This window comes from Carcharhinus amblyrhynchos, chromosome 7 (genome assembly GCF_965287045.1).
Source record: "Carcharhinus amblyrhynchos chromosome 7, sCarAmb.v2.hapA, whole genome shotgun sequence".
NCBI lineage: Eukaryota > Metazoa > Chordata > Chondrichthyes > Carcharhiniformes > Carcharhinidae > Carcharhinus > Carcharhinus amblyrhynchos.
In genome coordinates, this window is record NC_137330.1 from 111,247,542 (window position 1) to 111,274,785 (window position 27,244).

A 27,244-nucleotide genomic window follows, 5' to 3' on the forward strand; every position below is an offset into this window, starting at 1 on the left:
CATGTAAGCCCATGGACAAGATTTTCCTCTATCTCTGCAGTGTGTTTTGCACTGGAGGAGAAGGCACGCTGCTCGCTGATGATGGGATCTTATGGTCCCACCATTGTCAACAGTGCTGAAAGCCTCAGCACTGGGAAAGCCACAGAGGGGGTGCACCGTTGGCAGGGCCATAAGATCCTGCTGGCATGAACAGCAGCAAGATTTTGGTGGTTGTGTTTCATTAAGACCAGTGTGTAACATGACATTTTCACAAAGTAGTTTAGGTTTAAAAACACACAGCTTTCATATGTAAAATTTACTCATTAGTCATAAGTAGGCTTACTTATAAGTAGGCATTACACTGCAATGAAGTTACTGTGAAAACCCCCTAATCACCACATCCCGGCGCCTATTCGGTTACACTGAGGGAGACTTTAGCATGGCCAATTCACCTAGCCAGTAGATTGCGGGAGGAAACCAGAGCACCTGGAGGAAACCTACACAGAGACGGGGAGAAGGTGCAGACTCCACACAGACAGTGACCCAAGCCAGGAATCGAACCCAGGTCCCTGGTGCCGTGAGGCATGTTACACACTGATCTTAATGGGACACAACCACTGGAACCTTTCTGCTGTTCATGCCAATGGGATCTTACAGTCCCATTGACGGTGCGCCCCCTCTGTGGCTTTCCTGGTGGTGAGGCTTTCAGCACCGTTGACAATGGCAGGACCATAAGATCCCTTCATCAGCAAGCAGAGTGCCTTCTCCTCCAGCACGAAACACAGTGCAGAGACAAAAGAAAATCGCATCCATAGGCTTACATGTTGTTACACAATCTCTCAAAATCTGGCAGTGTGATTGATAATACACAACTAATCTATGTGCCACCATGCCACCCCATATATGTAAAGTTGATGGGCACTTTAATAATAAAATGAAGGCCACCCCCATTCCTCCTCACCCACTGAAAAACTGAAGCTACCCACTGCTCAACAATTCCCACGCACCCCAAATTTATACTCTGTGGTCACATCAAATCTGAGGCATTAAAATGGGGTCAGAAGGCAAAAGATTTGGAAAGCACTGATATATAACTTCCTGACAAAGGTAATTTTTTTTGTTATTAATTTTTCAGTCAGTCTACTAGAACGTTTGAATAGTGGGGTGTGCAGATTTCCTGTTCTGGGCTGACAGATATTGACTATCATTTAATATCTGTGAACTGAACAACAAAAAAACCAGGCAGAATAATGTCCAAGATAAAAGAAGAGGCAAAAATTTTTTAAAGTATTTTGTTGTAAACGGTTTTAAGTATTTCAAGTTTTTAAACAAATTAAGTGCAATATTATAGTTTGTTTCCTCTTTATGGTGAAAACATTATTTTAGAAGCTCGTTTATAAATGTCTGAAATTCTTTGGAAATTCCCAGAATGGAAAGATCGACTACAAGAAGACACACGTTTAAGATGAGAGGGGGAAATTTTAGGGGAGAAGTGCAGGGAAAGTTTTTTGCGCAGAGGGTAGTGGGTGTCTGGTATGCACTGCCAGCAGAGGTGGTGGAAGCAGGCACGTTAGCAATGTTCAAGGTGTATCTTGATAGACACACAAAAGAGAGGCGAACAGAGGGATAGAAACTGCTGTACTTGGTGTGCTGAAGAGCCTGTTTCTGTGCTGTACTGTTCTTTATTCTAAATGGACAAATATCACTTTGCAACTACTGAAGGACATTTGTTTGATAAGCAGTTAATGTCATTAGAATTATACATCTCCAGAATCTTAAAGCGCAGTTGGATTTGACCTGTTGTGCTGTGCTAACTCTATGCTTTATCCAATTTAGTCCCACATCAACATTTCTCCTTATCACTTGCAAATTGAGTCCCTTTAATTTGTAGGCAATCAGGCAACATTGATGGATATGCACTGGTATTTAACAAAAGTAGATAGCACAATTTGTCCATTTTGTTTCTGTTTCGTTAGTCCTGTTTTTATGGTAACCACAATTAACTTTACACTGTTTCAATTGAATTTGTTAGTTATATTCCTGTAACTCACTCCCACACCTGCTGCTGCAGAAATTCCCCAATGATGTGCCAATTTAAGGTTACTTAACAGATTTTGTGTTAATAAATTAGTCAAGTGTTTCAGTTTCTATTGTCTAAGCCCTCCAATTGTCTTAGGATTTCAATGCCAACTATTTATTACACTGAATTTATGAAGGTTCCCAATGTGTTCCCTGATTGCCCTGGGTTTTTAGCTTTTTTTTTGCCTCTCCAACTATTTGTAACTTAGGAGACGAGGAGTGCCTATGGATGTTACATAAGGCATCAAAATTGTTGGGAGCAAGCTGGATGGAGCAGCTTACCAGTTGCTGTCTAATGTTTTTGTATATACTTTAGCATCATTACGGGAGTATGCATAGAAGGAGAGAAACTAGAAGCAGAAATAGCCCCTATGAGCTTATTCCTCCATTCATTATGATCATGGCTGATCATCAAATTCAATATCCTGATCCTGCCTCCCCCCATATCTCTTGATCCCTTTAGCCCCAAGAGCTATACCTAATTTCTTCCTGAACTACTTTCTGTGGTAGTGAATTCCAGAGATTCACCACTCTCTGGGTGAAGAAATTTCTCCTCACCTCAGTTCTAAAAGCTTTAATCCTTACCCTCAAATTGTTCACACTTTATCCATCGCTTTTTTCTATGTCATCCGGTGAAATTAGAGGATTCAAGAAGGAAATCAGGAAACACTTTTTCGCACATAGGGTAGTAGAGGTCCCCTCAAAAAGCCAGTAAATGCTGGGTCAGTTGCAACTTCTAAAGACTGAGTTATGGATAGATGATTGTTAGGTAAAGGGGCTATATTGGTATGGCAAAAAGACATGTAAATTAAGTCAAGATACAGACCAGCCAGTAGTGTTTTGAAACATTTTGCTATGTACAGGCTCCGTATATATGCAAGTTGTTACTCATCTAATTGAATTGTAAAGCAGGGTCAAAGGCCTGAATAGCCCACACCTAATGTTCTTACGGTTTAGGATAAATTATAGCTGAGCTTAATACCTGACAATACAAATTGTGACCTAGAAATTTGATTGGGCTTTGAGATATTTCTGAGAACCAAAATAAAGCTCCCCATACCTGCAAATATTTCTTTACCTTTTCTCTGAGTTATGACTTATAAATATGTCATTTTTAAATAATATATATAAATATAGACTAATAATACAATATTTTATATTATTTTGAAACTCCACAAAATATTCTAGAGACACATTAGCAGTCTGCAATATAGAAACTATTGTAATTTAAAACATTACTAGATTGCTGTGGTCTTATAGAGTTTGTGGGAAGACTCAGTCATGACCTGTCTGTATAATAAAGAATAAAATTCCAAAAGCATTGCAATCATTTCCTCCTCAGATCTTGCTACCATACTCCCTGATCAGTGCCGGCCTTGGTAGACTCAATGGTGGTATTCTCGCCTCTGAGTTGTAAGCTGTGGGCTCAAATCCTGCTCATACCGATAAGCTGATATTCCAGCACTGATAGTGCAGTATTAAAGGGATGCTTTGTTGTTAGATGTGTGCTGTCTTTCAGATGAGATATTTAACAGCAGCACTGTCTGCCCTTTTAGATGGATATAAAATATCTCATGATAATATGTCACTAATGCCCTGGCCAACCTTTATCCCTCAATCACCATCTGTTCATTATTCCATTGCTGCTTGCGTGACATTACTGTGCGTAAACTGTTTGTTGTAGTTCCTTCTCTGAATAAGACAGTGGAAAGAAAAAAAAGACTTGGATATCTAGCAAAGGCAAGTAAGGTCCAGGCAGAATTCCAACTCACCATCCCAGCCTAAAGTTCTATCTGGAGACTAAAAAGTGGAACATTAACATACCTCAAGAATATCTACATACCAAATTTACTTCCAGATGATTCCCATTCAAGAAAGGTTAAACCGAAGTAGGCATTTCTATATTGCAGACTGCTATTGTGCCTCTAGAATATTTTGTGGTGTTATAAAATAGTATAAAACATTGTAATATTAATCTATATTTATATATTATTTTAAAAGGCACACATTTATAAACCATAACTCACAAAAAAGATAAAGAAATTGAAATAGCATTGATCCTTGGATCTGATTACAACGTTAAAGTGAATTGTACGCCTGACCATAAGGTTATATACGTTATGGTGGAGTACAATTCCGTGCTGCCAATGGCCCATGGTATCTCAAGATACCCAGTTTAATAAAGTAATAAAAATAATGAAAGAACAACCTAATATAAACGCAATACCAATACTTAATAACACAATACCCAGTTTGAGCTGGTGGTACTAATGTCACACAACATAATCAAGGGCATATTCTGTATAAAGATAGAATTCCATCTCCACAAGGTGGGTAGAGTGCTTACTGTATCACATGGATCTACACATCAGTGACAGTTATGTTGGTAAGGATAAAGTGAAGTCTGTTTTTCCCACATTCTCCCAGCATCTGCTGCAGACCAAGATATGTCCTTCAGGTCTTGGCCAACTCAGTTGGAAGCCATGCTTGGAGATATATAATGGAATGTACACAGTGTAACCTCTCTGGCCTTGCTACATTCAATACTTCACATTGTCTTCAAATCATCATTATACAAAGGCTTATGGAGGACAGGTTGCTGTGCAGACTCACTGGAGCACCACCAACACAGACAGAATCTAGTTATAATGAACAGAGAAGCTTAGAATTAAAAGTGCATCAGAGCAAAGAGTGAAAGTAATCATTAAGTCAGTTACAGGAGACAGTGACATTCAAAGAGTAGCTTAAAGGAAAAGGTGAAAATATGTTTTTTTGTTAAAATATGTCTATTGAAGCCTAGTTTAAGAGTGAACATTTAAGAGTGAATTATACTTGAAAAAAATAAAAGGCACTGAGTGCTAAAGGGGATTAAAATAGTTTGTTTCATCCTTCTGGATCTCTCTAGGCTAAAAATAATGTGACCTCCTTCACCACTAAAACACACTTGGTTCCATGACTGACCTATTGTTTTACAAAACTAGTTAGCTCTCTCTAAAACATCCTTTGCTCAGTTTGTAGTTGTGCTAAATTCCATGTATGGTAATTACAGAGAAGAAGGTTGAAGCCTTCAATTCCTGCAATCATCCCTCTCACATGCAGAGAATATGTCAACTGATAGTGCAACTCCCCAACAGTTAAGACCATGGAACAAGGCCCAGGAAACTAAAAAAGAGTCAAATGCGTAATTAACCATTTGGCCGATGGGATATATCTATGCACCATTTCAAGGTGCCAGTATTCAACTTGCTCAATTCAGCACAACACCCAACTCACTCAACCCAGCCTCCAATTCACTCAACCCAGCCTCCAACTCACTCAACCCAACATCCAGCTCACTCAACCCATCATCCAACTCACTCAACCCAGCCTCCAACTCACTCAACCCAACATCTAGCTCATTCAACCCATCACTCAACCCAGCCTCCAACTCACTCAACCCAGCCTCCAACTCACTCAACCTAACATCCAACTCACTCAACCTAACATCCAACTCACTCAACCAAATATCCAACTCACTCAACCCAGCCTCCAACTCACTCAACCCAACATCTAGCTCACTTAACCAATCACCCAACTCACTCAACCCAGCCTCCAACTCACTCAACCCAACATCTAGCTCACTCAACCCATCACCCAACTCACTCAACCCATTACCCAACTCACTCAACCCAGCCTCCAACTCACTCAACCTAACATCCAACTCACTCAACCAAATATCCAACTCACTCAACCCAGCCTCCAACTCACTCAACCCAGCATCCAACTCACTCAACCCAGCATCCAACTCACTCAACCCAGCATCCAACTCATTCGACCCAGCCTCCAACTCACTCAACCCAGCCTCCAACTCACTCAATCCAACATCCAACTCACTGTACCCAGCCTCCAACTCACTAATCCACATCCAATTCACTTGATCCAGCCTCCAGCTCACTCAACCCAGCCTCCAACTCATTCAACCCAACCTCCAACTCATTCAACCCAGCCTCCAGTTCACTCAACCCAACATCCAACTCACTCAACCCAAGATCCAACTCACTCAACTCAAGATCTGACTCACTCAACCCAACATCCAAATCATTCAACCCAACATCCAACTCACTCAACCAAGCCTCCAACTCACTCAATCCAGCCTCCAGCTCACTCAGCACAGCCTCCAACTCACTCAACTCACCCTGCTGAGTGCTAGGTTCTTTTCTGGTCCCTTTCCCTCCTTCCTGAAGGTGTATACTTCCTGCTGGGGTAGATGACCAATCGTTAGATCGCCAACTCTAGAGAGAACTAATAGAGCTGCTGAGTAATGTAAATTCAGCCACCCCACTTATAGGAATATTCCAGTTAACATCTGCACAGTTTGGTTAGTGAAGGAAAAGATGGATGGGATTCCTGCTTCTGAGTACTATCCAACATCCCTGCTGGAGGTGCATGTGTCAGGGACACCAAGTTTCTATAATCTAGCAACAAAAAGAATTTCTCCTCAAGTTTCTTCCATTTATTTTATTGCTTGTGCAATTTGGAGATGATTTTAAATTAATGCATAAATCAAACCAACTCACTGACGAACGAAATGTTTTGCCTGAGTTGCTTTATCAAAATCTTTAAGAATTTTTAACAGCTCTACTTTAGTCTTGGTTATTTATTTTTAAGTTTTTATTTATTATTGTCACAAGTAGGCTTACATTAACACTGCAATGAAGTTACTGTGAAAATCCCCTAGTTGCCATACTCCGGCATCTGTTCGGGTACACTGAGGGAGAATTTAGCATGGCCAATGCACCTAACCAGCACATCTTTTGGACTGTGGGAGGAAACCAGAGCAGGCACAGGGAGAACATGTCACACAGACAGTGACCCAAGCCCGGAATCGAACCCGGGTCCCTTAATGAATGAATCACATTTAGGCCAGACCAGATAAGGATGGAAGATTTTCTTCCCTAAAACAGATTAGTGAACCTGACGATGGCTTCATGGTCACTCGTACTAAGAGTAACTTTTCAATTTGGAAAGAAACGCCATGTGGAGTTAACAGGGTTTTGGGATCATTAGTGCAGTGACTTTACCATTACACTAGCATCTCTCCCAATAGCAATGTGCTGATTTGTCAGGTAAACCCCACAGTAGATCTAGAGAGAGAGAGAGAGAGACAATTTGAAAGACAGGGCAAAATCTTTGGGCTTGTAAGTATTTTTTTTCCAAACTGTTTCCAGCCAATGTAAATTGCTGAATTTTAATTGTGACAGAGAAGATTAATTAGCTTGGAAGTAAAGCTTGAGTCTACAAACGTGATTTGGTTTTGCAGTATCGCATCATTTGACTGCTGATATCTGAATTTTTTAAAAGCAAGATACAAGTCATTGGGTAAATCATCTTTTGCCACTTGTCATTCTTATTTCTATTTTTCCACTTCTGAAATCTTACTCTCCATCGTGTTTCCATCCCCTTTCTCTCCCACACCCCTTCAGGGCCAATTGTCATATTCCTCAGGTAGCCTCCTATCAACCTGTTCCTTTGTTTTGCCATTCACACATTCAGATCAGTTAATGGATGCTTTCTCAGCCTTTATCATCACCATTTACATTCCCTTTGTCCCATCAAAACCAACACAACCCCTCCCCCTCTCACCCTCATGTTATAAATCTTATCTGATTTTCTTTGCCTTTAGCTCTTGAGGAAGGGTCATCCAGACTCGAAACGTTGGCTCTATTCTCTCTCCACAGATGCTGTCAGACCTACTGAGTTTCTCCAGCATTTTCTGTTTTTGTTTCAGATTCCAGCATCCATATTATTTTGCCTTAATCTATACAAATCATTGGGGTCCTGCTGTTTTGATGTGTCTTTGATTTTCCCCTCATGGAATATTCTTTAAATTTTGATTCACCTTTGGAGTCCTACACTCTGGGCGTAAATCACATAACTCAGTAAGAAAAGTGCAGAAACTTGAGCACAAAATCAGGGCTGATATTCCAATGCAATACTGAAAGGAGTGCTGCAGTATTGTAGGCACTGCCCGTTAGACCAGACAGTGACCCTGGCTGTCCTCTCAGATGACACTATCCAATGTGGTTGACTCTCAACTGCCCTCTGAAAGGGCCTAGCAAACCACTCAGTTGTATCAGTTATTTAAGAAGGCAGCTCACCATTACCTTCTCAAGGGCAACTGGGGATGGACAATAAATGTTGGCTTAGCCAGTGACACCCAACTCCCATGATTGTACATATATAAAAAAAATCTATCTCCAAGAAAAGTAGGAGAAGGTGTCCTGCTCAACATTTAGACCTCAATCAACATGACTAAAAATAGGTTATCACATTACTGTGGAACCTTGCTGGGATGTGCAAATAGGCTGTTGTGATTCCAACAGTAACAATACTTCACAAGTAAGTTATTGGCTGTTATTGGCTCTTGGATACCCTAAGGTTGTGAAAGGTGCTATGTAAATGCAAGTTCTTTCGATGTTTTATACTGGGAGCAGCAGCTGCTTTATTTCAGTTGGCTGCATATAGGCGTTAACATGAGTTTGAATGGGTAGCTCTAGCTAAAAGGCTTTGCTGACTCAGGTTTATTTTGCATCCTTTGTCCTTTATATCTTTATTGCAAGTTTGATTATCTTAGGTGGTGTTTATTTGGGTCAGTCAAGGATATTCCTTTCAAGGGTTTGAGGAGCGCTCAAACAGAGTCTGCCTCTTTGTTTCTGCAGTGAAAGCGGTTCTGGTCTGAGTGCCACCAGAAACCTAGCTTGCAGGAATTTCTCATCAGCAGGACATGCTTTTGAAACTGAAATGTCAGCCAATTCAGTGTTTTTCCTAAAACTAATTATACCGCAGTTTTAACTACTAACCTGTCAACTCAAAAGCAAAATGTGACATTAATTAACACAGATATTTAGGTTTGTTTAATAAAAAAAGGCCCTTAATAAAAAAAAGTGACTGATTGACATTGTCCGCAACAACACTTTCTGTCTGATGGGCTGTCACCAAGGCGTAACTAGTAGCCCGTGAAGGCGTCGGCCATCCCATGCCTGACATTGCGAGGGCATTTTCAGTGAATGCCGAATGACCATGCGTATCCAAATTGTTCTCTGCGGGCAGATTTGTTAAACAGCAGAAACGGAACAGTCAGTTTCGATCAGCGCGTTGGTCCGAGGTTGCCCTCTGCATACGTGCCATGCCGCACGACTGCGCTTCTGCCGACGAAAACAATCGCTTGCCTGCTTGGAGCCATGTAGAGCTTTTCTTTCGCACACAGCACAAAATGCAAAGTGAAAGAAAAAGGAGAAACAATACAGACCAGCAAGACTGTAGCAAAAAAAATGTGAAATAAAATTGCGAATGAGTTGCAAGCAAACATCTTCAAATTATAAGTGGATTTGGGTCAAGAGAACAGAAAATCTAAATGTTGTGCTCAAAAATGTAATTGCATTTCTTGCTTCTCGTTAAGATGCAGCTTGGATCCATCATTTTGACAATTGGCAAACGCATTACAGTTAATAAAATATTACCAATCAGGTGGACATTTCTTTGTTTAACTCTGTATTTAAATTATGGTGCAATTGTATCAACATAAATTAGCCAATATTTAAGAAAATGGTACAGGCAACGATTGCTTCAGCAGATAGCAAAGTAAATACTTAAGAAAAAATAGAAACAACTTTTCACTTCAGTGGCTTACTTTCCACTAATTTCTAAGTCAGACCAGCAAGCAAATAATTCTCTTCTATTTTCTTCCATGAAACAAGTCAAGTTTCTAACACATTCTATTCCTCTGTGCTGTTGAAGATTGGCAGAATAAAGTTCAGAAACAAAGTATCATTGCATCAGTTTTTAAAATAGGTCATGCTTTTCCGCAGGGGCTAAGATGGGGGAGGCAGAGGCATCTGACATTAAGTATCTCAAGAGTCACAGTGAACCATTGTCATCATAATTTAAAGTAAACTTTGACAGGCTAGAATGTGACTATACCCTTTGATGCTCATTTCTCGTAATAAAGAAGAATTGTGAATGCGGAGCGAGACTCTATGAAACGGAACGCAAGGTCGACTAAAGTACTGATAGCTTGGCCATTCCTTTGTAGATCAAGCAGGCGTAGCAAGCTATTGAGGAACTAAACAAGAGACGGAGAGGCACATCTAGGTCTAACAAGAAGGCAGGCCTTTGGGGAGCACAGCTGATGTGTTCTAATCAGATCTAATCACCGTGTGATGACAGTGTTGCTTTTTTAACCCTAACAGAATCTGTCATTAAAAGTTACTGAAGCTTAGCCTTTCCACTTCCCTCTATCATTCACCCTTGACAAAGGCTTGAGCACATATTTCTTTTTGTTCATAGACAGTCAACTACTGTTCTTTTCTTTTTACATCAAACCAGCTAATGATGGCGGACAATTTTCTGTCCTCTCTCGATGTGGTGGGAAACCCATTACACTGAGACATCCATGTTATCAGAATCAGTGTAGAGTTCCTTGCTTCTGGAGCTCCTGCCACTGCTCAGAATTCACCTTGGCATCCAGCAGCCACTATTTGCTGGAGAACCATTTGGAACAGGCTGCTGTGACTGTTGAATTCAGTCAGAAGTGGCGCAAGCAACAGTCAGTGTTTTTGTTCAGCTTCAGTGAACTGGCCCGTGTGGGGATATTGGCATTTCACCATTAGATACTGCAAAGGCTATGGGCTCTGACAATATTCCGGTAATACTACTGAGGACTTATTCTCCAAACTTGTTGCGTCCCTCGCCAAGTTGCTGCAGTACAGCAACAACAGTGGTATTTAGCTGGCAATGTGGAAAGTTGCACAGGTATGTCCTGTACACAAAAAACAGGATAAGTCCAACCCGACCAATTACCATTCCAGCAGTCTACTCTCAGTCAACAATAAAATGATGGAAGGGATCATCCACAGTGTTATCAACAAGCACATGCACTAACTTTGGGTTCTGCCAGGGCCACTCAGCTACTGACCTCTTTACAATCTTGGTTCAAACATGGACAGAAGAGTTGAAGAGGTGAGATAAGAGTGATTGCCCTTGACATCAATGTAGTATTTGAAAAGTGTGGCATCAAGGAGCCCTCACAAAACTAAGAACTGGGGGGAAACCCTCTGTGGGTTGGAGTCATACCTGGTACATAGGAAGATGGTTGTGGTTGTGGAGGCTCAGTCTTCTCAGCTCCATGATATTTTTGCAGGAATCTCTCAGGGTTGTGTTCTAGACCCAACAATCTTCAGCGGCTTCATCGATGACCTTCCCTCCATCATAAGGTCAGAAGGAGGGATGTTTGCTGATAATTGTGCAATGTTCAGCACCATTCATGACTCCTCATACTGAAGCAGTCCATGTGCAAGTGCAGCAAGACCTGGACAATATCCAGGCTTGGACTTAGAAGTAGTAATCTGTGTGTAGAAAAAGATAGTTCCTCATGTTATTGTTGGTTCTTTTGCCAGTCGTTTTCTATCAGTGCCCTCCTGATTTTGACTGTTGCTGTCCATCTGCCCTCTCTAGGCCTTTTATGACATTTCTATCAAATCTACTGTCAGCTTTTCCTCTGTAAGGAGAAAAACCTCACCTTTCCCAATGGCTTACCATGCATTGCATTAAATATGGATAATAATGGAAGTTTAACAAAACTTAAACAACTTGCCATGATTCAATGGCAGCATTACAGACCACCTCCAGCCACAGATTAAGAAGTGCCATTCTGGAAACTGGAGCACGTAACCTGGACTGCCACTCCAGTGCAGCAGTGAGGGCACACTGCACTGTTGGAGGTACTATATTTTGGGTGATACATTAAATCAAGGCCTTTTCTGCCCTCAACTCTCCTGACACAGTTCAAAGAGAAAGAAGGGAGATCTCCTTGATATCAAGGACAATATTCATCCTTTAACCATCATCACTAAACCAGATTATCTTGTCACTAGCACAGTGCTGTTTGTGGGCATTTAATGTCACATCCCTGAATTCCACATCTCTGACAGTGCAGCACTCCTCCACCTTTGTACTGATTTATCAGCCCCAGTTAGATCTCCAGTCCTGGAGTGGGGTGGATCCACGGCCTTTTGACTCAGAAGTGTTATTAAACCAAATTGGGATCAGTTGATCATTTTGGTTAAATGTCATCCAAGTGAAATGTCAGCTCTGCTTCTCTTTTCATACAAGCTGCTGAGCACTTCCAACACTTTTGTTCCATTCTAGATTTCTAGCATTCATAAGACTTTGCCTTTGAATTAGCAGATTATTGTTGGTTAATTATTTGATTTGATTTATTATTGTCACATGTATTAGTATACAGTGAAAAGTATTGTTTCTTGTGCACTATACAGACAAATGTTGCTGTGTCAAATTCCTGTAACTCCCTACCTAATAGCACTATGAGTGTACCTGCACCACATGTTGCGATTCAAGAAGTGGAGATGCCGGCATTGGACTGGGGTAAACACAGTAAGAAGACTCACAACACCAGGTTAAAGTCCAACAGGTTTATTTGGTAGTAAACCCATATAATAAATGGTAAATAATAAATAGTAAACCCAAATTACTACCAAATAACCTGGTCTTGTGAGATTTAAGAAGGCAGCTCACCACCAATTTTTCATAGCCATTTAGGGATGGGGAATAAATGTTGGCCTAGCCAGTGACACCACATCCCATGAACAAATGAAATATGTGCGGAGTCTTCCCGTTCCATCCGCCACAGGAATCGTAGCGGGCGGGACATGGACCATGCAAATGTCCGTTGATCTGAGGTGGGCTTTTCCGGTTTTGAGGCGAGTGTGGTTGGAAAATCCTGCCCATTCTCTCTTTGTTTTATTTTGAGGCAACATATTTTATTTTTCTTTATTTTGGAGATATCCAGCTTCAGTTTGAAGTACCTTTCAATGCTATGTTTTGATTGGATGTTAAAAGTTTAAAAGGATTTGATATTATTGATGGAAAAACCTATTTCTGGCGAATAGGGAATCAAAAGAAAGTGAATGTTTTGATTTGCTTTATTATTGTCACATGTATTAACAAAAATATAGTTTCTGCGCACTATACAGACAAAGCATGTTGTTCACAGAAAAGAAAAGGAGAGAGTGCAGAATGTAGTGTTACAGTCATAGCTAGGGTGTAGAGAAAGATCAATTCAATATAAAGTGGATCCATTCAAAAGTCTGATGGCAACAGGGAAGAAGCTGTTCTTGAGTTAGTTGGCATATGTTCTCAGACTTTTGTATCTTTTTCCCGATCGAAGAAGGTGGAATAGAGAATGTCCAGGCTGTGTGGGGTCCTTAATTATGCTGGCTGCTTTTCCAGGGCAGCGGGAAGTGTAAACAGAGTCGATGGATGGGAGGCTGGTTTGTGTGATGGATTGGGCTTCATTCATGACCTTTTGTAGTTCCTTGTGGCCTTGTCAGAGCAGGAGCCATACCAATCTGTGATACAACCAGAAAGAATGCTTTCTATGGTGCATCTGTAAAAGTTTGGTGAGAGTTGTAGCCGACATGCCAAATGTTCTTAGTCTTCTGGGAAAGCAGAGGCATTGATGGACTTTCTTAACTATAGACTTGGCATGGGGGGACCAGGACAGGTTGTTGATGATTTGGACACCTAAAAACTTGACCTCTTGACCATTTTGTGCCCATTGATGTAAACAGGGGCATGTTTTCCATTCTTCCTGAAGTCAATGACTATCTCCTTTGTTTTATTGACATTGAAGAAGAGATTATTGTCGTTGAACCAGTTCACCAGGTTCTCAAACTCATTCCTGTACTCTGTCTCATCACTGTTTGAGATCTAACCCACAATGGTGGGTTAGTTGCTGCCAATGTTCACAATATCAATATTTAAGACTCAAGATTGCCCCCAGTGTCAGCATTCGGCCACCTGACAGAAAGAGTGCTTGATGACTGAGTATCCTCAAAGATGGGCGACCACCAAGTAAGTTCATGAACAAATGGTTTATTAGGAGAAAACTACTATTTACTGAGAGTTATATAAAGGCTACTGTACTCCATAACTCCAGATTCCTGACAGAGGGAAAACCCAGTGCTCTGACCCAGGATTTGCAAGCTCCAGTCCAATTGGCTAGATGGGCCACATGACCCACCAATAACTTGCAATTTAAAGAGCATGCTACCAGTCACTGACCAAGACCTCAAACCCAGCACCAAACTCATGGTCTACAGGCAGTTCTACTCTCAGCATACTCCTTGTATGTGGCAGAGACAGGGGTAGCATACAGCAGACATGATGGACTGGATTTTACGGCTTCGCTCGAGCAAGAACAGAAATTCCAGCCTGAGGTCAACGGATATTTCAGTTGTCCGCCTCTTGCCCTTTCTAATTCCATGGCAAATGAGGTGGTAGAATTCTGGCACATAAATCCCTGGGGAAATATCACCAGCGATGCCCTCACAATATTCTGTAAATTCACTGGTAGGATAGGCGCACCTACAAGATCCCACCAATGAGAAGGGATGGAAACAGAAGGATTCAGCCTCTTATGGGCTGAATGGATCACTATTCATTTCATGACCTTGTTATGCACACACACGAAAGATGCCATAACGCAACATAGAATCATAAAAACATAGAAAATAGGTGCAGGAGTTGGCCATTTGCCCTTCGAGCCTGCACCACCCTTCAATATGATCATGACTGACCATGCACTTTCAGTATCCCACTCCACTTTCTCTTCATGCCTCTTGATTCCTTTAGCTGCGAAGGCCACGTCCAGCAGCATTAGATATGAACTTATCTAATGAACTGGCTTCAACAACTTTCTGTGGTAGAGAATGCCACAGGTTCACAATTCTCTTAGTAAAGAAGTTCTTCCTCACAGGCACATAGGAATTAGGAGCAGAAGTAGGAAAATTCAGCCCTTCGAGCCTGCTCTGCCATTCAATCAGATCATGGCTGACCGCTCCCTGGTCTCAAATCCACTCCTGTTTACAAGGTCATGAAATGAATAGTGATGCAGTAAACCATTCAGCCCATCAAAGCTTCAGTCCTTCAGTTGCTTATTCCCCATTTTCTCCTTTCCCTTTCTTTATTAGAAATATATCTATCTTCATCGTGAAACCATTCAATAATTCAGACTCCACCGCAGTGAGTTCCACAAATTCACCACCCTCGTTGAGAAGTAGTTCCTCCTCATCTCAGTTTTAAATCTACCACCTCTTAACCTATAACTATGACCTCTTGTTCTAGATTGTTCACATCTCAGTCCTGAGTGGCTTACTCCTTATCCTTATACTGAGACTCCTAGTTGTGGACTTTTCCAACAGCAGGAACATTCTTCCTGCAAGTAGCCTATTGAGTCCATCAGAATTTTATATGTTTCCATGAGACTCTCTCATTCTTTTAAATTCCAGTGAGTAGAATCCCAATCAATCCAGTCTCTCTTCATAGATCAATGCTGCCATTCCAGAAATCAGCCTGGTGAAACTTCACTGGACTCCCTCAATAGCAAGAATGTCCTCCCTCAGATTAGGAGACCACAAATGCGCACAATACTTGAGGTGTGGCCTTATGCTCCAGAACAGGTCTAAACAAGGATTGAGTGGGAATTCTGCCCCTCATTGAGCATGCAGTCCCAACCCAATAGGCTAGCAGCTCGATCAATCCTGGCAGTGCATTGCTGGGCACTGCTGGGACTACAGAGGAGGAGCCAGAAGACCCAATCACTCTCTAGAAACAGGTAAATGCAGATTCATGGGCTGGGTGGATTTGGGCAGGTCAGGGACAGAGGGTGGGTTTAAGGCTATGGGTCGATAGGAAGAAATGGGGGGATTTTCCTCCACGATTATAGGTGTTCTATGATTCTATGAGTATCCTCAACACCGGTAAGGCTGTGTTCTCAGCCCCATACTATATTTCTTATATGCCTACAATCATATGGCCAAATTCCCCTCCAGTTCGATTTTCAAGTTGGCTGGCGACACCACCGTAGTAGAGGAAAGCGATAGAGAGTCTGGTGAATTGGTGCAACAACAATAATCTCTCCCTCACCGTCAACAAAACAAAAGAGATTGTCATGGACTTCAGAAACGTAGTGGAGGACATGCCTCTGTCTACATCAACAGTGATGAAGTGGAGGTAGTTGAGAGCTTCAAGTTTCTAAGTGTCCAGAGCACCAACAACATGTCCTGGTCTCCCCATGCCAACACCAAAGTTAAGAAAGTCCACCAATGTCACTACTTTCTCAGAAGGCTAAGGAAATTTGGCATGCCCACTACAATTCTCACTAATTTTACAGATGTACCATAAGAAGCATCCTTTCCAGATGTATCACAGCTTGATATTGCTCCTGCTCTGTCCAAGACCTCAAGAAACTACAAAGAGTTGTGAACATAGCCCAGTCCATCAAGCAAACCAGCCTCCCATTCATTGACTCTATCTACAGTTACTGCTGCCTCAGGAAAGCAGCCAGCATAATCAAGTACCCCATGCATCCCGCTCATAGTCTCTTCCACTTTCTTCCATCTGAAAAAAGATACAAAAGTCTGAAACACATACCAACCGTTTCAAGAACAGCTTTTTCCCTGCTGCCATCAGACTTTTGAATGATCCTATCACATATTAAGCTGATCTTCTAACCTTATCTGTAACTGCAACACTGCATTCTGCACTCTCTCTTTTCCTCCTCCCCTATGTACTCAATGAATGGTACGCTATAGAGCACGCAAGAAACAATATTTTTCACTGTATCCCAATATATGTGAGAATAATAACTTAGCACCCTTCGAAGAACTGATTTTAAAAATTGCTTGCCTCCCCACACTGTACATTTTATGGCATGGGCAGTATACTATTAGGGTCAACTCGTTTGATAACAAACCAAATTGACCCTTGGTTACCTCTTTAAATAGTGGTCTGCCCATTTCTGCACCTGGTCACCTTCCCTTTTTATGTGGGTGGGTTTGGGGGTGGGTGGGAGAGTGATGAGATGGGCACCTGCCCTATGTTGCATGCCCACTCCCTCACCCCCTGCCGAAAACACTCCCAACAGTGGCATGTAAAATGCAGCTCATAGTCTCACTTCATTACAACAGTAGGAGGGAGATACCTGCCGTATGTGAAGAACGAATTATGCAGACTGGTGCTAGAATGTACAAGTACTAGTACGCTCAGAAACTGCGAGAGGAGTGACTTGATCTGCTTGAGTGAGACGTATCTATGTGAGTCTGGGTTTGGGACTCTGCAGGTGGAAAAGGTGAGTGCACCAATGTAATGAATCTCACCCTCTCCGTGTGATTCAATTCTCCCTGGGTGTTTTTATGACAGGACTCTAGGCCAGCTTCCTGTTGAAGGCAAGTTTACTTTAGCTGAAACTGGGGCTGAAGCCAGAAGTTAGCACAACACCTCACTGGTAACCGTCACAGATGACATCATCATAATTAATACCTGGCTGCTTTTCAGAATAAGAAGTCTCACAACACCAGGTTAAAGTCCAACAGGTTTATTTGGTAGCAAAAGTCGCTAACTTTTGGAGCACTGCTCCTTCATCAGGTAAGTTACCTGACGAAGGATCAGCGCTCCGAAAGCTAATGGCTTTTGCTGCCAAATAAACCTGTTGGACTTTAACCTGGTGTTGTGAGGCTTCTTACTGCTTTTCAGAAAGCATGGCTACTGTTATCAGGACAGTAAATTGGGCATTCTTTCTATGGAGGGAATGTTTTACTGATGGAATTAACACCACATTTTACAACCCCAGTTACTGTTGGCTCAGTGTAACTTGGAAGACGATTGGTGTGGCACCAAACAGTTCAATATGTTACTATTGCACAGCTAATCGGCCCACCTAATCTATACTGTGGTTGCTGTTCTGCACAAGTCTCCTTCCAACCCACATCATCCAACCATGTCAACAAACGCTGTCATTCCTTTCACCCTCATGTGTTTTTGCAGCTTCTCCTCAAATACATCTAAGCCATTCAAGTGGTACAGTGGCACAGTAGTTAGCACTGCTGCCTTACAGCGCCGGGGACTTGGGTTCAATTCCGGCTTTGGCTTACTGCCTGTGTGGAGTCTGCATATTGTCCCCGTGTCTGTGTGGGTTTCGTCTAGGTGCTCCGGTTACCTTGCACAGTCCAAAGATGTGTGGGTTGGGTTGATTGGCTATGCTGAATTGACCTTTGATGTCAGGGTTTAGCAGGATGAATTTATGGAGTTATGGGAATAGGGCCTGCGTGGGACTGTGGTTGGTGCACAAGTGGCCTCCTTCTGCACGATAGGGATCCCGAAAAAAAATTTCAACAATTCTATGACAGTAGCAGCTTCTGCATTCTAACCACTATTGAGTATAGACATTCCTCCCACATTTCCTATCGGATTTACTAGTGATTACCATATTCATCATTCCTAGCTTTGGTCTCTCTTAAGTGAAAGTCGTGGGCTGGATAGACAGCCGTGGCAGGTTCGAGAGTCTCACCAGCACAGTGCTAACACCTTGTAAACAAATCTGAAGAGCTTGGGGTTTTGGACCTCACAATCTGTTACAGTATAATGTATCGCTATTCGGCTTTTCGGCTAAGATTAAGTGTCAGATCAAGCCGGAAATGGGGCGCAATGCCTTATCTTGTCAACTTTGATCTTGTCTATCTCTCTTGTGGGGATCATGAATTGGATTCAACTGGATTTTGAATTTGGTTTTTAAATCAAGCAAGGAATGGATGTGGGTCTGCCCAGTTCATTCTGAAAATTGGCTTTGTCACTTTAAGAATGGAATAATTTTTTTTTAAATTCTGAGGTACAGAGGGATCTAGGTGTTCTTGTGAATAAGCCACAAGATGTCACAGTGCAGGTACAGCAAGTAATTAAGGCTAATGGAATGCTTCCTTTATTATCAGAGGAACATAAAAGAAAGTATGTTATGCCTCAGTTGCACAGGGCAATGGCGAGACCATATCTCAAATACTTGTGTGCAGCTTTGATTTTCTTATTTAAGGAAGGATGTAAATTGGCAGCAGTTCAGAGGAGGTTTTCTAGATTGATACCTGGAATGAATGGCCTGTCTTAGGAAGAAATATTAGACAGACTCGGCTTGTTTTCATTGGAACTTAAAAGCATGAGCGATGACTTGATTGAAGTATATCTGGTGCAGAAGGTGAAATCAGATTGGTGCAGAAGGTGAAGTCACATAGGATCAGAGGTGAGCTGGCAAGATGGATACAAAACTGGCTTGGTCAAAGAAGACAGAGGGTGGCAATGGGAGGGTACAGTTCTGAATGGAGGGCTGTGACAAGTGGTATTCCTCAGGATCAATGCTGGGATCTTTGTTGTTTGTAATATTTATACAAATGATTTGGAGGAAAATGTAACTGGATTGATTAGTAAGTTTGTGGACGACACAAAGGTTGGTGGATTTGCATGGCGATGAGGACCATCAGAGGATACAGCAGGATATAGATCAGTTGGAGACTTGAGCGGAGAGATGGCAGATGGAGTTTAATCCAGACAAATATGAGGTAATGCATTTTGGAAGGTCTAATTTCTAATAGGAAATATACAGTAAATGACAGAACGCTTAAGATTATTGATAGGCAAAGGGGTTTGGGTGTAAAGATACACAGGTCACTGACATGGCAATGCAGGTGGAGAAGTTGTCAAGAAGGCATACGGCATACTTGCCTTCATTGGTTGGGGTATTGAGTTTAAAAATTGGCAAGTCATGTTGCAGCTTTATAGAACCTTAGTTAGGCCACACTTGGAATATAGTGTTCAATTCTGGTTGCCACACTGCCAGAAGGATGTGGAGGCTTTGGAGAGGGTACAGAAAATATTTACCAGGATGTTCCCTGGTATGAAGGGCATTAGCTATGAAGAGAGATTGGAGAAACTTGGTTTGTTCTCACTGGAGGTTGAGGGGAGACCTGATAGAAGTCTATAAGATTATGAGAGGTATGGACAGAATGGATAGTCAGAAGCTTTTTCCCAGAGTGGAAGAGTTAATTACTAGGGAGCGTAGGTTTAAGTGCGAAGGGCAAGGTTTAAAGGAGATGTACGAGACAGATTTTTTACACCAAGAGTAGTGGGTGCCTGGAACTCGTTGCCGGGGGAGGTAGTGGAAGTGGATATGGTAGTGATTTTTAAGGGGCATCTTGACAAGTACATGAATAGGATGGAAATAGAGGGATATGGTCTCCGGAAGGATAGGGTTTTGGTTAAGTCGGGCAGCATGGTTGGTGCAGGCTTGAAGGGCCGAAGGGTTTATATCTGTGCTATAATTTTCTTTGTTCTTCGTTCAAGATCCTGAAAGGTCTTTACATAGAATCCCTATAGTACAGAAGGAGGCCACTGGGCCCTCTGAGTCTGTACCGACCACAATCCTGCCCAGGCCCTATTCCCTTAACCCTATGCATTTACCTTGCTAATCCCTCTGACACTAGAGTCAATTTACTGTGATCAATCAACCTAATCTGCACATCTTTGGACTGTGGGAGGAAACTGGAGCACCCGGAGGAAATCTATGCAGACAAGGCGAGAACGTGCTAACTCCACACATACAAAGCCAGAATTGAACCTGGGACCCTGGCACTGTGAGGCAGCAGTGCAAATGACTGTGCCATTCAGCAGTCCTTACATGGTTTACATGGAAAGGACCTTTCCTCTTGTGGGTGAGTCAAACACAAACAGATATCCATGATCTTATCAAACGGTAGAGCAGTCTTGAGAGGCCGAATGGCCTAATTCTGCTCCTATTTTGTCTCTTTGTAGGCTCATAACACCCGCATTTGACCTTTACCAGAATGGTAGAAGTGTTACCTGCACCAGAATCGTACACTTGCAGTGTGAACGCCATTTGAATAAAAAACGATACTCAGAACTGCAAAGAATGATGCTGCAGAGCTGAATTGCAAGCCTATCTTCCTTACGTCTTTCCCATCAAACCCTTCCAGAATCTGAATGACTTCTATCAGATTTCCCCTCTGTCTCTGCTTGGAAAAAGAATCCCAGCCTGTTCAAACTTTCCAGATAGTCATAAATTTTCAATGAATGGTGTCATGTTCTGTTTCCACTTAATATTTCAGTACAGTGAGTTGCCCTGATGAAAGACAAACTTCAACAAGCTGAAGTGAGCCCGGGGCAAGATTATTAACCAGCGAGTCAGGGTGAGAAAATTCTTTACAATTTTACAAAGGTGCCAATTTATTTATAAACAAAGCAATAGTCATAGTGATTTCCTGCAATTTGGCTGCCAGTGTCACACAGCATGCTTCCAACCCATTTCCCTTTTTTATTATTTACTCATTTATGGGATGTAGGTGTTGCTGGCTAGGTAAGCATTTATTGCCCATCCCTAGTTGCCCTTGAGAAAGTGATGATGAGCTGCTTTCTTGAACTGTTGCAGACCCTGTGGTGTCAGTACACCTGACTCACCTGAAGAAGGAGTGATACTCCAAAAGCTTGTGCTGCCGAATAAACTTGTTGGACTTTAACCTGGTGTTGTGAGACTTCTTACTGTGTAAGTACACCCACAATGTTGTTAGGGAGGGAGCTTCAGGATTTTGACCTAGTGACAACAAAGGTTCAGCTGATATATTTCCAAGTCAGGATGGTGCGTGGCTTGAAGGGGAATTTGCAGGTGTCCTCATTCATCAACTGCCCTTGTTCTTCTAGGTGGTAGAAGTGGTGGGTTTGAAAGGTGCTGTTGAAGGAGCCTTGGTGAGTTGCTGCAGTATTTTGGGAGGTAGACTAATAAGATGACTTGCACACCAAAAGAAATAGAAAAGCAAAGAAGATTTGGGCCTAAGATATGTCAATCCTGAAGCTTTATTGGTAAGTTGATAAACTTGTTATAAAAGCGAATGGAATCTTAGATTTAATAGGGTCCATTAATGGCCTTTTATTTGAGGGAGTTCAGCAGAACTAGATGCGGTGATGGTAGAAAACTCGCTGAGATTCAGCAAGCTGCAGGAGCAGTGTGAGATCTAGGAGCTGAAGGCTCCTAGTGCAATAGCAACTTTGCAAGTTTATGGTCAACTGCTTGCTTTATATGTCCTAAACAATGACATGAATTGCCTGTTTGCTTTATAAAGTTTGGGGGCGTTTAAGAGATCTCTGGATAGGTTTATGGACGAAAAGGGATTGGTATAGGCTAGTGGGTCATTGTTTTTGTAACTGGTCGGTGCAACATCGTGGGCCGAAGGGCCTGTTCTGCGCTGTAATGTTCTATGTTCTATGTTCTATGTTCTATATATGAATGCTGCACGGTCCCATTGGAAGCTAATACCTTAAACCATCAGAACTGCTCATCCTGTGCTTGGAGTAATTTGGTCTGTGGGACAGTGTATCTGGCAAAGGACTTTCCTGAAACTTACGCGGTGATTTGCTCTCATCAATGGCCTGATCCCTATCATGCATAACTGAGAAATGTTACAAATGATGAGCCTTTGGTCTTGTTTCTCAAGCATAGATCTCAGTTAGTACCAATGATCTTGCAGGCAACTTCCAGTAGAAGATGCAATTAAAATATTAGTAGAACAACGGTGGCAGGCAGATCCATCTACACGAATGCTTGTACTCAAAAACACAGAACATCCCCCAGCACCATAGATTCCTAATGAACAAAGGTTGGCTACAGTCACTGACTATATTGTCTTCCTTATGTTACAGAGTGACACCTGTGTGTCAATTCCCGTACCTGCTAAGGGTATCTATGAAAGCTCCGCCTTTTCAATCTTGCCCCTCACCTGAGGTGTGGTGACCCTCAGGTTAAATCAGGTTACATGGGTGGCATGGTGGCACAATGGTCAGCACTGCTGCCTCACAGCATCAAGGGCCCAGGTTTGATTCCTGGCTTGGGTCACTGTCTATGTGGAGTTTGCATGTTCTCTGTGTGGGTTTCCTCAGAGTGTTCTGGTTTCCTCCTACAGTCTGAAAGACGTGTTTGTTAGGTGCATTGATCCAAACAGGCATCGGAGTTTGGTGACAAGGGGAATTTCACTGTAACTTTATTGCATTGTTAATGTAAGCCTTACTTGTGACTAATAAACTTTTAACTTTAAAAAATCACCACTAGGCAGCTCTCTCCCTCAAGAGGGGAGAACAGTCTATGGCCATCTGGGAAGAATGGCAACTTTACCTTTTTACTTTGCCTTCCTTGAGAACTGACAAACTCCAACCATCAAGTGAGAGAGAGTGAAAAACAAAATCCAGCTGTTTCAGTTTCTTCTCTTGAGAATGACATAGACCAGCAGCATTTCTGTGTATGCTAACTTTAACGAAAAGGAGACTCTTAAAGTTGCTCTTGAATGTTCTTGCAAATATCAATATCACTAAATTAAAAGCTCTCTGCAGGGGATATCTAGTAAAAAAACATCTGCTTCTTAAATAATGTCTCGGGAATTTTAACATCCATGTGAACGAGTGGAACAGACACCAAGGACCTTGTTTTAAGATTTTTTAGACTAGCAGTAAGACTACCTGTCAATGGAGGTTTCAACCCATGTTCAGATAGAGTCATAGAGATTTATAGCATAGAACATAGAACATAGAACATTACAGCGCAGAACAGGCCCTTCGGCCCACGATGTTGCACCGACCAGTTACAAAACAATGACCCACTAACCTAAACCAATCCCTTTTCGTCCATAAACCTATCCACAGATCTCTTAAACGCCCCCAAACTAGGCGCATTTACAACTGCAGCAGGCAGGGCATTCCAATCCCTCACCACCCTCTGGGTAAAGAACCTACCCCTGACATCCGTCCTATAACTACCCCCCCTTAATTTAAAGCCATGCCCCCTCGTGCTAGATTTCTCCATCAGAGGAAAAAGGCTATCACTATCCACCCTATCTAAACCTCTAATCATCTTATATGTTTCAATAAGATCCCCTCTTAGCCGCCTTCTTTCCAGCGAAAACAACCCCAAATCCCTCAGCCTCTCCTCATAGGACCTCCCCTCCATACCAGGCAACATCCTGGTAAACCTCCTCTGCACCCTCTCCAAAGCCTCCACATCCTTCCTGTAATGTGGGGACCAGAACTGCACACAGTACTCCAAGTGCGGCCGCACCAGAGTTGTGTACAGTTGCAACATAACGCTGCGACTCCTAAATTCAATCCCCCTACCAATAAACGCCAAGACACCGTATGCCTTCTTAACAACCTTATCTACTTGATTCCCAACTTTCAGGGATCTATGTACACATACACCTAGATCCCTCTGCTCATCCACACTATTCAAAGTCCTCCCGTTAGCCCTATACTCGACACATCTGTTATTCCTACCAAAGTGAATTACCTCACACTTCTCCGCATTAAACTCCATCCGCCACCTCTCGGCCCAGCTCTGCAACCTGTCTAAGTCTTCCTGCAAACTATGACACCCTTCCTCACTATCTACCACCCCTCCGACTTTGGTGTCATCAGCAAATTTACTAATCCACCCAACTATACCCTCATCCAGATCATTAATAAAAATTACAAACAGCAGTGGCCCCAAAACAGATCCCTGAGGCACACCACTCGTAACCGAACTCCATGGAAACATAAAACCATAGAACCCTACAGTGCAGAAAGAGGCCCTTCAACCCATCGAGTCTGCACTGAACACAATCCCTCCCGGGCCCGACCCCCATATACTATACCCACTAATCTATGCATCCCTAGACACTAAGGGGCAATGTCTTAGCATGGCTAATCAACCTAACCTGCACATCTTTGGACTGTGGGAGGAAACCAGAGTACCTGGAGGAAACCCATGCAGACACAAGGAGAAAGTGCAAACTCCACACAGACAGTGACCCGAGCCAGGAATTGAACCGAGGACCCTGGAGCTGCAAAGCAGCAGTGCTAACCACTGTGCTACTGTGCCGCCCTTTGGCCCAACTGGCCGCCATTTTTTTAAACCAGTAAACTAGTCCCAATTGCCTGCATTTGGCCAATATCCATCTACATCCATCTTACCCATACAACTGTCTAAATACTTTTTAAAAGATAAAAATTGTACCTGCCTCTAGAACATAGAACATAGAACATTACAGCGCAGAACAGGCCCTTCGGCCCACGATGTTGCGCCGACCAGTTACAAAACAATGACCCACTAACCTAAACCAATCCCTTTTCGTCCATAAACCTATCCACGGATCTCTTAAACGCCCCCAAACTAGGTGCATTTACAACTGCAGCAGGCAGGGCAACTACGTCTGGAAGCTTGTTCCAGACACTCAGCACCCTTTGTGTGAAAACATTGCCCCTTGGACCCTTTTGTATCTCTCTCTCCTCTCACCTTAAACTTATGCCCTCTAGCTTTAGACTCCCTACTTTTGGGCAAAGGTGCTGTTATCTAACTGATCTATCTGCCAAGCATTATCTATAATGCTGAGTGATGTTATCGCTAGACTATCAATCCAGAAACTCAGTGAATGTTCTGGGGACATGGGTTCAAATCCCACCACAGCAGATTGTAGAACTTGAATTCAATAAAAAGAATCTGGAATTAAGAATCGACTGATGACCATGAAACTATTATTGATTGTTGGAAAAAAGCCCACCTGGTTCACTAATGTCCTTTAGGGAAGGAAATCTGCTGTCCTTAACTGGTCTGACCTACCTGTGACTCTAGAGGCACAACAACGTGGTTGACTCTCAATTGCCTTCTGAACAAGGGCAACTAGAGATGGGCAATAAATGCTGGCCAGCCAGTGATACCCATGTCCCGCAAATGAGCAAAAAAAAAGCTGTGTTTTCTGTTTGTAAAATAAAGAATGAGTGAATTAACCCATCAACAACTTGCATTTATACAGTGCCTATAATATAGTAGAACATCCTAAGGGACTTCACAACAGCGTTATCAAACTAATAATGTTAAGTGTTTAAACAGACCCAGTGTAATGATAAAAATATTGGCAATGATGATTCATGCTTGGATCTACAAATTCAACCACATGAGAACAAAACAACTCCCATTGTACAAAAAAAGCAGATGAGTACAGATGATAGAAGATCCAAACTTCTTAATCTGGAAATCGCTGTGCAATTTCTTCATCAAAATAGATCTCTGACAGGAACAAAGACATAGCTATTATATTTGGTGTATGGCTATTTTGCTGTTTTACATTCTGAAATCCTGCCAAAGAGTTGACTCATAAAGCAGGATCTTAAATCTAATCTCTAAGCTTTTGATGCAGAAATTTTATTATTATTTAGTGACATAATAATACTTGTCCTCTGAATGAAAGTCTCCTTCACATCCTATGAGCCATATCATACACCGAGCAAAACTCACAAAGGAAGTGTGCATCATGAAAGTGACCAGCATGTGGGCTTCTTGCTGAACAAGTTATATAGAATAGCAATAAACTTCTAAAATTATTACTGACATCATCCTCATTCCATCTCTGTTCTACGTCAATAAAAGTCAGTCCAATCGTACCCTCCATTGAGATCTCAGAGATTTGGCAACTAGGATTGAATATACTTAGGTTCTCTATCCCACTTCACTCTCTGCCCATTCCTGTCCACGACCAGTCCATGTTCACTCCCTCTCCACGCCCATGCCCTGTTCACATTCCTGTCCAATAGCCCCATTAAGTCATTGCTAGCATTCTCCTAGCGATCCAGAGAGGGCAATGCCACATGGTGGGGAGGGCACGTGGTGTAGGGGTGGAGAGTTTGGGGCTGTCCAGACAATCTCTCTCTATTTCCCCTCTCTGATCTGTCCACTCACTGTCCTGTCGATTCTGTCTCTGCCCACTTTCTGTCTCTGTCCACTCACTATCCTGTAAACTCTCTGTCCACTCGCTTTCTCTGTGCACTGTCTGTCAAATCTCTGTCCACACTCTGTCCACTCTCTGTCCTGTTCACTCTGTCAATTCTCTGTCCACTCTCTGTCTCTGTGCATTCTCTGTCCTGTTCACCCTATCCACTCTCTGTCTCTGTCCACTCTCTGTCTCTGTCCATTCTCTATCCTGCCCACTCTATCCACTCTCTGTCTACTCTTTGTCTCTGTCCACTCTCTGCCCCTCTTCACTCTCTGTCCACCCTCTGTCTCTGTCCAGTCTCTGTCAAAAGAACATAAGAAATAGGAGCGGGAGTAGGCCATCTAGCCCTTCGAGCCTGCCCCGCCATTCAATAAGATCATGGCTGATCTGGAGTGGATCAGTTCCACTTATCCGCCTGCTCCCCATAACCCTTAATTCCCTTATTGATCAGAAATCTATTTACCCGTGACTTAAACATATTCAACGAGGTAGCCTCCACCACT

The 27,244-nt window shown here is 42.4% G+C and overlaps 1 pseudogene; it reads left to right on the plus strand.

Moving 5' to 3' along the window:
* LOC145345615 (COP9 signalosome complex subunit 8-like) overlaps positions 1-22,728 on the plus strand; it is a 34,974-nt pseudogene extending 12,246 nt beyond the window's left edge.
* The last annotated feature ends 4,516 nt before the right edge of the window (positions 22,729-27,244 follow it).